Consider the following 17,238-nt stretch of genomic DNA (forward strand, 5'->3'; position numbering starts at 1 on the left):
TTAGTCTCTAATTTGAGTTTAGCCTCGATAATTAATTTATCGATGTCGTACTGATCTTTGTGTTTGTATGATTATAGAGACCGTACTGGAGTATTTGTGCCGCCTGATATTTGGGACTACACACCAATCTCTCTGGCTGACCTACCTGCCTACCTTTTTGCAATTAAATCTGTTTGGTCAAAATCCATGCTGGCCGAAGAAACTAAGATGCTTATTTATGAGGACATAAACTAACTTGGAAAGTCCTGAAGGTGCAGTGCTGCCTAATGCCGCTATGTCTGTATTACCCTTTCGACAATTGGGGTGTTGCACAGAGCATTGTGGTGAACATCCAGCAAACAGAAGAATTAAGAACTATGTGGAAGCTGACATTGTCTTGTTGTCAGCCATATTGCTACCCTTAGCTATGTTATGGTGTCTAAGATTATGGAACAAAGTTTATGGTGTCTAACATTCTTTATTCTGCTTGAAAGACTTATTCTATTTTTCTGGACTATGCTGGACTATTGAACTATTTTGTTATTTTTATTTTTGTAGAGTTAGCCGGAGAGAGAGGAAGTGTTAGCTTACTCAGGCATGGATGTACTATGTGTGTCATTGATGTATGTTGAGTGTACCAAGGATGGATTCCCATTTATTAAGTGTGGATATGACTGGACCATCGAAATAGGGATGTAATTAGGAGACATAGGATGCAAGGTCTTGATTGGGATTATTGTTAGAATTACAAACTGATTATAAGTTATCTCATGATTTAATATGTAAATGAGCCTTTTGAAACTAATCAAGAAGTGTTTCCCAATCCCGATACCCAAGCTATTTACTTACAAATGCGGGTTTTAGAAGTCACTAATGCTGTCAACGTGAGGGGATGACATGTCTACACAGTCATGGCCCTCACTCAGAGTTTCCCCAGATGTGCTTTTTTCCTCAAATATGAGTTTTTGGGTTTTTTGACCTGGCCCCAGATCACCGGGTGGACTGGTAATCCAAGACCCTGGTCCAAAGAGGGGGATAAATATTATTCCCGTTTTGACTATATGAGCTTACATTTTGAATTATAATAATAATAATATTCCCGTTGTTGGGAATAATACACTTTGCCTATATTGACCCAAGGCTCAAGATACAGATAACATGATGTTCAGTCTGTTTAAAATGGTTAGCATGTCAGCTGTTTGAAATATTTAACTTGTACACTTAAAAGATGTGTTCAACAGATAATTGAAAAAGCTGCAATCAACAGCTCAAACTCCTCTTAAAGGGAAAACCTATGGCACAGAGCAAATGGGGGAAATCGAGGTGAAGAAATAATGAAAGTCCCGCAGACGTGATTAGCACAGCTGAATATACCTCCTTTCGTTTCTCTGCCGCAGGCCTCCCATGGATATTTACCGTAAGATAGATCATGATATGATCTAAGAGGGGAATTGTAGATACGGATATCAATTTTGCTATCTATCCTAGCTGTTCATATAAGGGTTAATTTGAACCAAGATTAAGTTTGGCATTTTATCTCATATTCTCGGAAATAGGATTTATATAAAATCCTAGTTACGGGAAAAGTACTGATTTCGAAATGTTCTTGTTAGTTGTCCAAGATATCGATATTTGTAAATATCTGGTTTTAATCAAATATGTAATGCGTTATATGACGAAAGATTATAATTAGAAACAGCTGTTTATAACTTGTGAAAAACAATGTCATTGTCACGCCCATATGCTCATTTTTCCCCCCTCCCATCCTGCTATGAAAATGGGGTATAAATGCAACTTAAGTAATAAAGGAATTTGAATTGGTTATTGAACAAGTCTCTGCTATTCATTTCCAATTTCCAGAGCTCTGAATGAGTTAGCAAATATCCATCATCCACAAAGGGCCCGGGCTGATTTTATCCCCAACACACACAGCCACAATACTTTCCCACAATGCATCCTGGCTTCCTCCTCTCTGTCCTGGAGATAATTAGAGAAGTAATTCAATTATCTCCCAGGACAAAGGCAAGACTCCATTATGCACATGGTGATACAAATACAGTATTTTACTTTAAAATATACAGTAGGATGAATGGCACAGAAAATACACACATTTAACATATCCCCAGATAGCTCAGGTCTGAGTGCACATTATTAGGTGAATGGCACTCAGACCACACAAATACAGTTTAATTGCCATGGAGCCAAAGTCTTTAATTACACGAACAGGCTCCATGGCATTGCTATCTGGGTTAAAGCATTCACATAAAACAAACTATCGAATTTCCATGCATTCGCCCAATCCATACGAATAGAACCAGGGGTTGGAAGTTCAGCAGTGCCTGCACGCAAAAGTGTCCGGGTTTGGTGCATGAAAGCCGGGCAGGCAAGCGCTGGCTGCCCGGGGAGCTCCAGAACACTGCCATCATGTGGCGGCTGAATGTAACCGCGACCACCCAGCCACAATCAATTAGGCTGCGGTTAACCGCAGCTACTGGGTGGTCAATTGCCGGCACACGCATGTTAAGCCGCGGTTAACCGCGGCTTCAGGGAGGTCAATAGGAGGCACATTCCAGCTTCTGGGTAGCCCATTAACAATGCCGGCCGGCTTCCCACGGCTCTGGGGAGGTTGATAAACGGCTGTTTGTTCGGTAGATGGAATCTACCGAACTGCTGTGCAGAAAGGGAGAAATAAATCCTTCTGCACAGCAAAATTAACCCTTTAGGTCCATAATCTAAAGGCAGCAGGCGAGCAACCAGGCTTCTCCAGTTCACAGTGGCGAAGTTGGTTTCGCCACAGGTGGTAATATGTGCTTGAAGCATTTACAAAAGGTGAGGTGTGAGAATTGCATTAAATGTTTGGGAATAGAGATTGGTGAACCCATCCGATCCTGGGGATGAGATTCGGTAGGACTACCCTTCGTTTGTGCGGGGTGTAACGGCTACCCAGATAGAGAGAGGGTATCTGCCGTTGAAGATGTCCTTTTTCCCTGCAAGCTGCTGTGGAGAAGTAAGCTGATGTAATCCCATCCACGATATCCAGAGCGAGAACCAGGTTCAGCTGTAACAGGAGCAGAATAACATCCCCAAATAATCCCCTTCCAAGAACGAGACGAGGCTACGTTTTGAAGGGTCAAGATGAACTGAGGACTGGAACACCCAGCCTGCTTTTTATTAGAAAAGGGCACACACAGGACACTCCCAGGGGGAGGATAAAAACAACCAATTATACACAGGGTAACACCCCCACGTCTCCTCCCCTCAGATAACCACATAACACAATTATAACGTACAATATTTTACCCCAGTTCTGGATGTACCCCAACAACAGGGGGTACACCTTTAAGTCCAGCACCGCTTGAGAGGTCTTGGTTAGGGGAACAATCTGTCCAAAAATCAGCCCGTTTGGATGAATGGTTCGGGAGATACAGAGTTCCAAAGTTTTGACCGACCGCACAGACCAACTAGCCGAAAATAGTTCCATGAGTTTTGGCCTTGCGGTCGGTCTCTGTTCGCACGGTAAAAAGGTACGAAAATCTTGCCATCCATTCGAATCGCGGGGTTCGCTGAAATCCCCATAGATGATTGAGTATAACTACCGAATGGTGGGACGTTCGGTAGTTTCCGTACGAACTTATGGAGGTTTGGAGGACTCAGCGGTGTTCGCCTGTTTGCGTATCCGTTTTTAGTTCCATGCGGTTACAGGAAAACACCGCTGTTCGTACACAAGATGGCCGCGGACACGTGTAAAGTCCCGAAATGGCGGCCACCTATATTTTACATACGGAATTCGTACGGAATCATACGAACAGAGGAATGAAACGAATAGATGATTAAGTTGTAATTCCCTTGTTTGCTTCACAGCCACCAGAGGTTTGTAAGGATCTGTTACACGGGGTATTAAACCTTTGGCGTTAAGGGAAAAAAATGTTATAGCCAAGGTTGTACGGTAATTGGGTCGCCAATAGGTCTAGGTGGAATGTAGGCCGACTGATCAGCCAAGGGCACAACTTCTCTGCCGAATGTGTTTACAATAGCAAGACTTACCACATTAATGTTGCTAGTTTGCATTTTATCTACAGGGCGCATGGGATTGACATTGCTGACCCTCAGCATACACAAGTACGAGTATTACTAGAGAAAGGTTATGCGGGGGAGGGGTTAAGTCCATTTAGAACCGTAAAACAGGACCCCATCTCTTTAGGTCAAGTCGTGAGAGTAAATTACCAGCCTGCATCCACATAGGCCAAGAGCCTCAAAAGTAGCACGCATCAATAACATAGAAACAAAAAAAAAAGGAACCAAATAAAATAAGAAAACTAACTATGTACAGGAAGAAACCCAGGTGTGTAATAAGTAGATTAGTGTTCAGTAAACTCTCCAGAGTTTAACAGTACCCTCCATGTACAGGTTTTATGTTTTTTTTTTAGAAAGTTACAGAATCAAAAATAAGGCTTGCATTTCAGTTTGTTCACATTAAAAACTTTAAGATTGGTTACGTTGCCTTAGAGACTGTATGGTAGCCAAGGAATGAGAATTACCCCCATGATGGCATATCATTTGCAAAAGCAGACAACTCAAAGCGTTACATATGTCCAGGGTTTTTTAGTATCTGTGACAAACGTAACTTTTTGAGGATGTTTGCCACAAATTCCTGGAGGAGTGTGGAAGCTGGCCTCCTGCCCATCGACTATGGGCCAGGTCAGCAACGGTAAAGAAACTTTATATTTTATTTCCCCTAGTCACAGAACGTTTAAACTTTCCCCAATTCTGTACTTTACAAACTACCAAACTACCAAACAGAGACTACCCCCCTGTCTCGTTCCGTTCCTGTCTCTGTATAATAATACTGAGTATCTATATAGTGATAATAAACCTGTCACTCTGTATAATAATACTGAGTATCTACACTCTGATAATAAACATGTCGCTCTGTATAATAATACTGAGTATCTATACGCTGATAATAAACATGTCGCTCTGTATAATAATACAGAGTATCTATACGCTGATAACAAACATGTCGCTCTGTATAATAATACAGAGTATCTATATACTGATAATAAACATGTCGCTCGGTATAATAATAATTGTGAAGAATCACGTTCCATTCATTCGGTTCTTTCCCTCCCTGCTATTTTGGTTCATTAAATGTATTGCCTGTGGGAAGGATTTCACTTTTTTTACCTATACTGTTTTTACCTATTTGGTTATTTCCTCTCCCTGCTAGTTCAGTGCATTTATAGTATTTGTTATATTTTTGTGTTCGGACATTTATTCGTTCTACCGAACAGAGACCACCCTGGGTAGCAATCAGAACTTAGAACACCAAGTAACCACGAAAACCGCAACTTAATTGAGTGCTTCTAGGTGGCTGCCATTCGGCATACGAACACGTAGCGAGAACAAAGGATCGCGGCCATCTTAAATCTCCCGAATGCGGTCAGCGGGACTTACGCGTGAATTGCCTGGAACCGTTTTCAGCATGGCAATCTCACGAACGTCCGGTCATTATGGAAGTCCCGACTGACTACTTTCCATTCAACGTATCAAACCGGCATTGAGGAGTTTTTATCTACTGAACAAGGGGAGCATTCACATGTAACAAGCTGCAACATACCTATGGTAGTTTTCGTGAAATTAGGCACGAACGGAGACCGGCTGCTGATTGCTGCTGATTTCATAGAACTCTAAATCGGATCCACACGATGCGACACGGAAACTACCGGATTTTCGTGAAATCTGGATATGTGACTCCCAGTATCCTCAGCTACCCAGGTATTTGTGTGTTATGCAGAAAGTACTTTTCTAAAAATTTTAAAAATTGTAATATTTCTGGCCAGCAGATAATTGAGTTTAGTATTTTGCTGAAACTCAATTATCTAGCCTGGCCCAGAGGAGGAGTCTGCTATTGTATAAATTGAATGCCTGTTGCTTCCAGTAAATCAGTATTGTTCCAGAATTAAGCTTTGGCTCATGTGTGGATTATTTGGCGATACCAGTGATGTATTACTCTGGGGATTATTTGGCTGTGCTATTTTATGGGAAGAAGGGAATACTAGACAGTGATGCAGTTTACAAACGTCACAATAATATGGAGTATCTATACGCTGATAATAAACATGTAGCTCTGTATAATAATACTGAGTATCTATACACTGATAATAAACATGTCGCTCTGTATAATAATACGGAGTATCTATACACTGATAATAAACATGTCGCTCTGTATAATACTGAGTATCTATACGCTAATAAACATGCCGCTCTGTATAATAATACTGGGTATATCTATACACTGATAATAAACATGTCGCTCTGTATAATAATATTGAGTATCTATACGCTGATAATAAACATGTCGCTCTGTAGAATAATACTGAGCATCTATACACTGATAATAAACATGTCGCTCTGTATAATAATACTGGGTATATCTATACACTGATAATAAACATGTCGCTCTGTATAATAATACTGGGTATAACTATACACTGATAATAAACATGTCGCTGTATAATAATTCCGAGTATCTATACTCTGATAATAAACATGTTGCTCTGTATAATAATACTGAGTGTCTATACGCTGATAATAAACATGTCGCTCTGTATAATAATACGGAGTATCTATACACTGATAATAACATGTCACTCTGTATAATAATACTGAGTATCTATACGCTGATAATAAACATGTCGCTCTGTATAATAATACTGAGTATCTATACACTGATAATAAACCTGTCGCTCTGTATAATAATACTGAGTATCTATACGCTGATAATAAACATGTCGCTCTGTATAATAATACTGAGTATCTATACGCTGATTTTTATTATTATTATTATTGCCATTTATATAGCGCCAACAGATTCCGTAGCGCTTTACAATATTATGAGAGGGGATTTAACTATAAATAGGACAATTACAAATAAACTTACAGGAACAATAGGTTGAAGAGCACCCTGCTCAATCGAGCTTACATTCTATAGGAGGTGGGGTGTAAAACACATTAGGACAGGAATTTGCAATCAAAGTTGGTGGGCTGCCCTTTAGGAGAGGGCAAGAGACAGGTATGTGAGGTAGGGGTTAGTCTTGGAGGCCATAAGCTTTCCTAAAGAGATGGGTTTTAAGGCACTTCTTAAAAGATGCAAGACTAGGGGAGAGTCTGATGGCGGTAGGCAGGCTATTCCATAGGAAGGGAGCCGCCCGTGAGAAGTCCTGCAAGCGCGAGTTGGACGTACGAGTGCGGACAATGGACAGGAGGTGGTGACGGGCAGAGCGGAGAGACCGAGAAGGGACATACCTATGGATCTGTGAGGAGATATAAGAGGGGCTAGAGTTGTTCAGTGCTTTATAGGTGTGAGTTAGTACTTTGAATTGACTCCTATAGCATATAGGAAGCCAATGTAAGGACTGGCAGAGGGGTGAGGTGTGAGAGAAACGACTAGAGAGGAAAATCAATCTAGCAGCTGCGTTCATTACGGACTGTAGGGGTGCAGTACGGCTATTGGGAAGACCAATCAGGAGAGGGTTACAATAAACCATGCAGGAAATTATTAGAGCATGGACAAGCTCCTTGGTAGTATCTGGTGCAAGAAAGGGGCGGATGCGGGCTATGTTTTTTAAGATGGAATCTACAGGATTTGGCAACATGCTGGATGTGAGGCTCAAATGTGAGACCAGAGTCAAGTATGACGCCAAGACAGCGCGCTTGCAAGGATGGACTGATGTTGGTACCACAAACTTGAAGGGAGAGTGAGAGAGGAGGATCAGTATTAGGAGGAGGAAAGACAAGGAGCTCAGTTTTTGAGAGATTGAGTTTCAGAAAGCGGGAGGACATCCAGTCAGAGATGGAAGAAAGGCAAGCAGTGACACGTTGCAGGACGGCAGGGGAGAGGTCTGGGGAGGAGAGATATAGCTGGGTGTCATCAGCATACAGGTGGTAGTGGTATCCAAAAGAGGCAATAAGTTTGCCAAGAGAGGCAGTATAAAGAGAAAATAGAAGGGGACCCAGGACGGAGCCTTGGGGGACTCCAACTGAGACAGGGCAAGGGGAGGAGGTATCATTAGAAAAGGAGACACGGAATGAGCGTTGGGAGAGATAAGAGGAAAACCACGAGAGGACAGAGTCACAGAGACCAAGCGATTGAAGAGTTTGAAGAAGGAGAGCATGATCAACGGTGTCAAAGGCCGCTGAGAGGTCGAGAAGAATTAGTATGGAGTAGTGGCCTTTGGATTTAGCTGCGATTAGGTCGTTAGTTACTTTGATAAGGGCAGTCTCAGTAGAGTGGAGAGGGCGGGAGCCAGATTGAAGGGGTTTAAGGAGAGAGTTGGAATTGAGGAAATGAGACACACGGGTAAAGACAAGTCTTTCCAGAAGCTTTGAGGAAAAAGGGAGCAGGAATATGGGACGATAGTTCGAGGGAGTGGACGGGTCGAGGGATGGTTTTTTTAGTATAGGTACTACAGTGGCATGTTTAGGGTCAGCAGGGACGATGCCAGAAGAGAGCGAGCAGTTGAAGATGTGTGTTAGAGAAGACACGAAACAAGTGGAGAGAGATCTGATGAGGTGAGAAGGGACAGGATCGAGTGGGCAAGTGGTGGGGCGAGAGGAGCAATGAAGAGCAGCCACCTCTTGGTCAGTAGCTGGGGAGAATGTCTGAAGGGTAGGAGAGGCATGATCTATGTGTGATTGAGAAACAGAAATGCAAGGAGGGGAGAATTCTTTCCTTAGCTGTTCAATCTTGTCAGTGAAGTAACATGCAAAGTTATCAGCAGTAAGGTTAGTTTTGGGGGTGGCCACAGCAGGGCGAAGAAGAGAATTAAAGGTGTCAAAGAGACGCCTGGGGTTGCGGGAACATGAACTAATGAGAGAGGAAAAATAGAACTGTTTGGCAAGGGCAAGGGCTGCACTGTATGAACACAATATGAATCTATAATGGAGAAAGTCTGATTGGGTACGAGACTTCCTCCAGGAGCGTTCAGCACAACAGGAGCATCTTTTACAGGTAGCGCGTTGATTTAGTATGCCATGGTTGGGGGCGGGTCCTCCTTGAGGTGCTTGTTTGGAGTGGCGCTGCAGTGTTCAAGGCAGATGTAAGAGTAGAGTTATATATGGAGATGGCCAGTGAAGGACAGGAGAGGGAAGGGATGGACAGCAGTTGTGAATCAATGTCAACTGTTGGAGATCAAGAGAATTAAGGTCCCTTCTGAGTTGAGGGGGGTTAGGCTGAGGTTGTTGGGTGAGGGGGTACGCGAGAGCAAATGATAAGAGGTGGTGATCAGAGAGTGGATATGGAGTGTTGCAGATATTAGATACTGTACATGCATAAGTGAAGATTAGGTCAAGGGTATTGCCAGCTACATGGGTGGGAGAATTTGCCCACTGCGATAGCCCGAGGGAGGAAGTAATTGAAAGTAGTTTAGTGGCTGCAGAGGTCAAAGGTGGGTTTATAGGAATATTGAAGTCCCCGAGAATTAGGGATGGAATGTTAGAAGAGAGGAAATAGGGTAGCCAGGCAGCAAAGTGGTCAAGGAAGAGAAGAGGGGAACCAGGGGGACGGTAAATAACAGCAATGTTAGCAGAGAAGGGTTTGAAAAGGCGAATTGAGTGTATTTCAAATGACGGGAAAGAGAGGGAAGGGGTGGGTGGGAAGAGGTTTAAAAGAGCAGTGAGGGGAGAGGAGAAACCCAACACCACCACCTTTACATTCAGAGTTTCTTGGGTTGTGGGTAAGTTGGAAACCACCGAAGGACAAAGATGCAGGGGTGGCAGTGTCAGAGGGGGAGAGCCAGGTTTCTGTTAAGGCTAGTAAATCTATTGAATGAGAGATGAAGAAGTCATGGACAGCAGTGGATTTAGTTACATTGCAAACAGAGCGTGCATTCCAGAGGTCAGTATTGAAAGAGGATTTAGAGGAACATGAGATGGGTATGAGATTAGTGTGGATCCTTGGGTTAGTATGTGCTGAGTTTGTTGAGAGCAGAAGGATAGAAAGGAAGTGAAGGTGGGAGTAGGATTTGAAAGTTTTGTAGGAGGGTATGTATGTAGAGGATTTGGGAGGAGTTGGTGGAGATAGGCTGGAAAGGTATGTGTAGAGTGCATGGGATGAATAGAGAGGGGAGGAAGTAAGGTGGAAGTAATGATGATGGTGTTGCCAGGGACAGGTGAGTGAAAGGATAGGGATATTTTAGTGATGAGAGAAGTTAGTGTTAAAGTGAAAAATAGAAGGGAGAACATTAGAGAAAATGTGTATTATATAGATATGTAGATCATATATACAAACACACAAATATCAATGAGTGTTTAAACCAATGTAAGGATGTAGTGTGTTAAATGAATTCAGGTGAGGAGAGGTTTAGTGACTTGATTGGTGTGTTAAGGAAACCAGCTGATGTGCACTATCTATAAGTAAGTTGATGACCATGGGGTGGGATGGGCAATCTTCCAGATATGATACCTCTGCTCTGAAGATACAGCAGGACTTGGTTGCTTGGGAGTACTGGGTGTTAATGCTGTTTTAAGGGGCCCAGTCTCTGCTCTGAAGATACAGCAGGACTTGGTTGCTTGGGAGTACTGGGTGTTAATGCTGTTTTAAGGGGCCCAGTCTCTGCTCTGAAGATACAGCAGGACTTGGTTGCTTGGGAGTGCTGGGTGTTAATGCTGTTTTAAGGGGCCCAGTCTGAAATATAAGGTCTCTGCTCTGAAGATACAGCAGGACTTGGTTGCTTGGGAGTACTGGGTGTCAATGCTGTTTTAAGGGCCCCAGTCTCTACTCTGAAGATACAGCAGGACTTGGTGGCTTGGGAGTACTGGGTGGTAATGCTGTTTTAAGGGGCCCAGTCTCTGCTCTGAAGATACAGCAGGACTTGGTGGCTTGGGAGTACTGGGTGGTAATGCTGTTTTAAGGGGTCCAGTCTCTGCTCTGAAGATACAGCAGGACTTGGTGGCTTGGGAGTACTGGGTGGTAATGCTGTTTTAAGGGGTCCAGTCTCTGCTCTGAAGATACAGCAGGACTTGGTGGCTTGGGAGTACTGGGTGTTAATGCTGTTTTAAGGGGCCCAGTCTCTGCTCTGAAGATACAGCAGGACTTGGTTGCTTGGGAGTACTGGGTGTTAATGCTGTTTTAAGGGGCCCAGTCTCTGCTCTGAAGATACAGCAGGGCTTGGTTGCTTGGGAGTACTGGGTGTCAGGGCCGGACTGGGAGAAAAATTCAGCCCGGGCATTTTTTGAGCACAACGGCCCACTAAGAAGGGGGCGGGGCAGAGAGGGTGTGTTTCGTCATCACCAATGACAAACACTCCCCGTCTCAAAGTGAGCGTTGGGTCAATGCTCTTCCAGGGCAGAGCTCTGCTAAAGAGCTCTAGCATGAGAAAAAATGCCCTGTATTTGTTCTGCACAGTGCAAGCAAGTTTAATAACATGCTTGCACTGTGTTTCCTTGCAACTTGTCTCTGGTGTCTCTATACATGGATACCATGAAACAAAAGGGCCAGGAAAGAGTATTGTGCGTGTGTTTGGAGCCTGCTTGTGGTATTGTGTTATAAGGTCGGTTTTAGTTGTGTTGTGTTTGTGGTGTAATGTAATGCATATGTGGCTAGGGGCTGTAGAGAATGTGTGTATAGGGGATGTAGTAAGTGTGTGCATACAGGCTATAGTGTGTGTGTGTGTGTGTGTATATATAGGTGATGTAGTGTTTGTAGGGGTTGTAGAGAGTGTGTGTTTAGGGTGTAGCATGTGTTTGTTTACAATTAATCTAGTGTATGTATAAGGGATCCAGAGTGTGTATGTTAGGAATGTAGTGTGTGTTTGAAGGACCCAGAATGTGTAGGAGATTTAGTGAGTATGTGTATATAATGGAATCAGAGTGTATATAGGGATCTAGTGTGTGTATATGATCCAGAGTTGGGTAAGGGATCTAGTGTGTGTCTGGAATGTAATGTGTTTAGGGGTGCAGTATGTGTGTGAGGAGAGCTGTAGTGTGTATATATATATATATATATATATATATATATATATATATATATATATATATATATATATATATATATATATATATTATAAATATGTTTGGAAGTATTGTGTGTGTGTGTGTTTGGTGCAGTGTGTATGTGTGAGGATGCTGTGTATGTGGGTGAGAGTGCTGTGGGTGAGAGTGCTGTGGGTGAGTGCTGTGGGTGAGTGCTGTGGGTGAGTGCTGTGGGTGAGTGCTGTGGGTGAGTGCTGTGGGTGAGTGCTGTGGGTGAGTGCTGTGGGTGAGTGCTGTGGGTGAGTGCTGTGGGTGAGTGCGCTGTGGGTGAGTGCTGTGGGTGAGTGCGCTGTGGGTGAGAGCGCTGTGGGTGAGAGCGCTGTGGGTGAGAGCGCTGTGGGTGAGAGTGCTGTGGGTGAGAGTGCTGTGGGTGAGAGTGCTGTGGGTGAGAGTGCTGTGGGTGAGAGTGCTGTGGGTGAGAGTGCTGTGGGTGAGAGTGCTGTGGGTGAGAGTGCTGTGGGTGAGAGTGCTGTGGGTGAGAGTGCTGTGGGTGAGAGTGCTGTGGGTGAGAGTGCTGTGGGTGAGAGTGCTGTGGGTGAGAGGTGAGAGTGCTGTGGGTGAGAGTTGTGAGTGCTGTGGGTGAGAGTTGTGAGTGCTGTGGGTGAGAGTTGTGAGTGCTGTGGGTGAGAGTTGTGAGTGCTGTGGGTGAGAGTTGTGAGTGCTGTGGGTGAGAGTTGTGAGTGCTGTGGGTGAGAGTTGTGAGTGCTGTGGGTGAGAGTTGTGAGTGCTGTGGGTGAGAGTTGTGAGTGCTGTGGGTGAGAGTTGTGAGTGCTGTGGGTGAGAGTTGTGAGTGCTGTGGGTGAGAGTTGTGAGTGCTGTGGGTGAGAGTTGTGAGTGCTGTGGGTGAGAGTTGTGAGTGCTGTGGGTGAGAGTTGTGAGTGCTGTGGGTGAGAGTTGTGAGTGCTGTGGGTGAGAGTTGTGAGTGCTGTGGGTGAGAGTTGTGAGTGCTGTGGGTGAGAGTTGTGAGTGCTGTGGGTGAGGGTGCTGTGGGTGAGGGTGCTGTGGGTGAGGGTGCTGTGGGTGAGGGTGCTGTGGGTGAGGGTGCTGTGGGTGAGGGTGTTGTGTGTGCTGTGGGTCAATGTTAAAATGGATTGTGTTTTGGGGGGGTAAAAAAACAACAACGAATTAACAGGCATTATGTCCCCCCCCTCCCTTCTTACCTTTAGCCTGGGAGTGGGGGGGACCGGCATGGTGGTACCAAGTAGAAAGAGGAGGGGCGGGGCGGGGTAGAGAGGGGGGCGGGGCGGTGGGGGGGTATCCGGCACTCGCAGTCGCACACCATCCCTGGTGGTCCAGCGGTGAGTGAACTCTAGCCTGTGGGGCTAGAGTTCACTCTCGCAAGATCCGGTCGTTGCCATGGCAACGCTCCGGATCTCGCGAGAGGAATCCGGCGGAGCTGCAAGATAGAGCTCCGCCGGGTCCTCTCCCTCCCTCCCCAGCCGCAGGTCTCTCCAAGTGGGCCGGTGAGGGAGATCTTTGATCTCCCCACCGGCCCGTCGTGGCAAACAGCGGGGCCGGCGCTCGCATAGTGCCGGCCCTGCATACACCGGCAGGGGAGATCCTGTGACCTCCCCTGCCGGCCTCGGCCCATGGCCACCGCGGCCCACCGGGCATTTGCCCGGTGTGCCCGATGCCCAGTTCGGGCCTGCTGTGTGTTAATGCTGTTTTAAGGGGCCCAGTCTCTGCTCTGAAGATACAGCAGGACTTGGTTGCTTGGGAGTACTGGGTGTTAATGCTGTTTTAAGGGGCCCAGTCTCTGCTCTGAAGATACAGCAGGACTTGATTGCTTGGGAGTACTGGGTGTTAATGCTGTTTTAAGGGGCCCAAGTCTCTGCTCTGAAGATACAGCAGGACTTGGTTGTTTGGGAATAATGCTATTTTAAGGGGCCCAGTCTCTGCTCTGAAGATACAGCAGGACTTGGTTGCTTGGGAGTACTGGGTGTTAAATGTTGCTCTGTATAATAATACCGAGTATCTATACACTGATAATAAACATGTCGCTCTGTATAATGATACTGAGTGTCTTTACGCTGATAATAAACCTGTCGCTCTGTATAATAATACTGAGTATCTATACACTGATAATAAACATGTCGCTCTGTATAATGATACCGAGTATCTATACGCTGATAATAAACATGTCGCTCTGTATAATAATACCGAGTATCTATACGCTGATAATAAACATGTCGCTCTGTATATTAATACTGAGTATCTATACGCTGATAATAAACCTGTCGCTCTGTATAATAATACGGAGTATCTATACACTGATAATAAACATGTCGCTCTGTATAATGATACTGAGTATCTATACGCTGATAATAAACATGTCGCTCTGTATAATAATACTGAGTATCTATACGCTGATAATAAACGTCGCTCTGTATAATAATACTGAGTATCTATACACTGATAATAAACATGTTGCTATGTATAATGATACCGAGTATGTATACGCTGATAATAAACATGTCGCTCTGTATAATAATACTAAGTATCTATACACTGATAATAAACATGTTGCTCTGTATAATGATACCGAGTATCTATACACTGATAATAAACATGTTGCTCTGTATAATAATACTGATTATCTATACACTGATAATAAACATGTCGCTCTGTATAATAATACTGAGTATCTATACACTGATAATAAACATGTGGCTCTGTATAATAATCCTGAGTATCTATACACTGATAATAAACATGCGGCTCTGTATAATAATACTGAGTATCTATACGCTGATAATAAACATGTTGCTCTGTATAATAATTCTGAGTATGTATACGCTGATAATAAACATGTGGCTCTGTATAATAATACTGAGTATCTATACGCTGATAATAAACATGTGGCTCTGTATAATAATACTGAGTATCTATACGCTGATAATAAACATGTGGCTCTGTATAATAATACTGAGTATCTATACACTGATAATAAACATGTTGCTATGTATAATGATACCGAGTATGTATACGCTGATAATAAACATGTCGCTCTGTATAATAATACTAAGTATCTATACACTGATAATAAACATGTTGCTCTGTATAATGATACCGAGTATCTATACACTGATAATAAACATGTTGCTCTGTATAATAATACTGATTATCTATACACTGATAATAAACATGTCGCTCTGTATAATAATACTGAGTATCTATACACTGATAATAAACATGTGGCTCTGTATAATAATCCTGAGTATCTATACACTGATAATAAACATGCGGCTCTGTATAATAATACTGAGTATCTATACGCTGATAATAAACATGTTGCTCTGTATAATAATTCTGAGTATGTATACGCTGATAATAAACATGTGGCTCTGTATAATAATACTGAGTATCTATACGCTGATAATAAACATGTGGCTCTGTATAATAATACTGAGTATCTATACGCTGATAATAAACATGTGGCTCTGTATAATAATACTGAGTATCTATACGCTGATAATAAACATGTGGCTCTGTATAATAATACTGAGTATCTATACGCTGATAATAAACATGTGGCTCTGTATAATAATACTGAGTATCTATACGCTGATAATAAACATGTCGCTCTGTATAATAATACTGAGTATCTATACACTGATAATAAACATGTCGCTCTGTATAATAATACTGAGTATCTATACGCTGATAATAAACATGTCGCTCTGTATAATAATATTGAGTATCTATACGCTGATAATAAACATGTGGCTCTGTATAATAATACTGAGTATCTATACGCTGATAATAAAAATGTGGCTCTGTATAATAATACTGAGTATCTATACGCTGATAATAAACCGGTCGCTCTGTATAATAATACTGAGTATCTATACGCTGATAATAAACATGTCGCTCTGTATAATAATACTGAGTATCTATACACTGATAATAAACATGTCGCTCTGTATAATAATATTGAGTATCTATACGCTGATAATAAACATGTCGCTCTGTATAATAATACTGAGTATCTATACACTGATAATAAACATGTCGCTCTGTATAATAATCCTGAGTATCTATACGCTGATAATAAACATGTCGCTCTGTATAATAATACTGAGTATCTATACACTGATAATGAACATGTCGCTCTGTATAATAATACTGAGTATCTATACGCTAATAAACCTGTCGCTCTGTATAAGAATACTGAGTATCTATACACTGATAATAAACATGTCGCTCTGTATAACGATACCGAGTATCTATACGCTGATAATAAACCTGTCGCTCTGTATAATAATACTGAGTATCTATACACTAATAATAAACCTGTCGCTCTGTATAATAATACTGAGTATCTATACGCTGATAATAAACATGTCGCTCTGTATAATAATACTGAGTATCTATACACTGATAATAAACATGTCGCTCTGTATAATAATACTGAGTATCTATACGCGGATAATAAACATGTCGCTCTGTATAATAATATTGAGTATCTATACACTGATAATAAACATATCGCTCTGTATAATAATACTGAGTATCTATACACTGATAATAAACATGTCGCTCTGTATAATAATACCGAGTACCTGTTATGTTTGATGATAGCTGACTTACAATAACATACCGTCTATTAATCAGCCAGGATTTATTGATCACAAGTCACATATTATGTTCGATCCCTTTGTTGATATACACATTCCTGCTGTAACATACACCCAACATGGCCGAACTCCATACACACACTGGGAAGAGAGCAAATCTAGGGGGTGTATCCATCCCAGCATGCCTTGCACACTTACTACAGGAGCTGGTTAGGGACAAACTGTGCATTGTGCAAAGCTCCCCTAGAGGGGACTGCTGGTATACACCACAGTATCCACATAATAATGTAATCACTAGTCTGTATAATAATACTGAGCCTACCAACTCTTCTTTTCAGCATGGCTCCAACCAGGCTACTCCCGTGGTAGCGCTGGCCCTCAGCAACCCACCAAGGCAGCCTATCAGTACCCCACACAGCCTTGTTGAGGCACCTGGACATGGACGAGCTAATCTTTTACCCAGGTGTAGTAACCATGTATTGTGGGTAGGCTGTATTACTGTTTGTGCTTCGTGGGTGGGTTGCTGGACTAACCAGGGCACTGACCGGCAGGAGGTCAGATACCCTGTTAGTCTGTTTGGAAAAGGGGAGAAATGTGGCGGTACCAGCCTTGCCACTGGGCATTGGAGAAGACTGATTGCCAGCCTCCTGCC

The 17,238-nt window shown here is 43.0% G+C and overlaps 1 pseudogene; it reads right to left on the reverse strand.

Annotated features, from left to right (window-relative positions):
- The window catches only part of LOC134569303 (oocyte zinc finger protein XlCOF7.1-like), a 38,628-nt pseudogene extending 21,914 nt beyond the window's left edge, over nucleotides 1-16,714 (reverse strand).
- Nucleotides 16,715-17,238: the final 524 nt, after the last annotated feature.

Source organism: Pelobates fuscus, chromosome 7 (genome assembly GCF_036172605.1).
Source record: "Pelobates fuscus isolate aPelFus1 chromosome 7, aPelFus1.pri, whole genome shotgun sequence".
Lineage (NCBI taxonomy): Eukaryota > Metazoa > Chordata > Amphibia > Anura > Pelobatidae > Pelobates > Pelobates fuscus.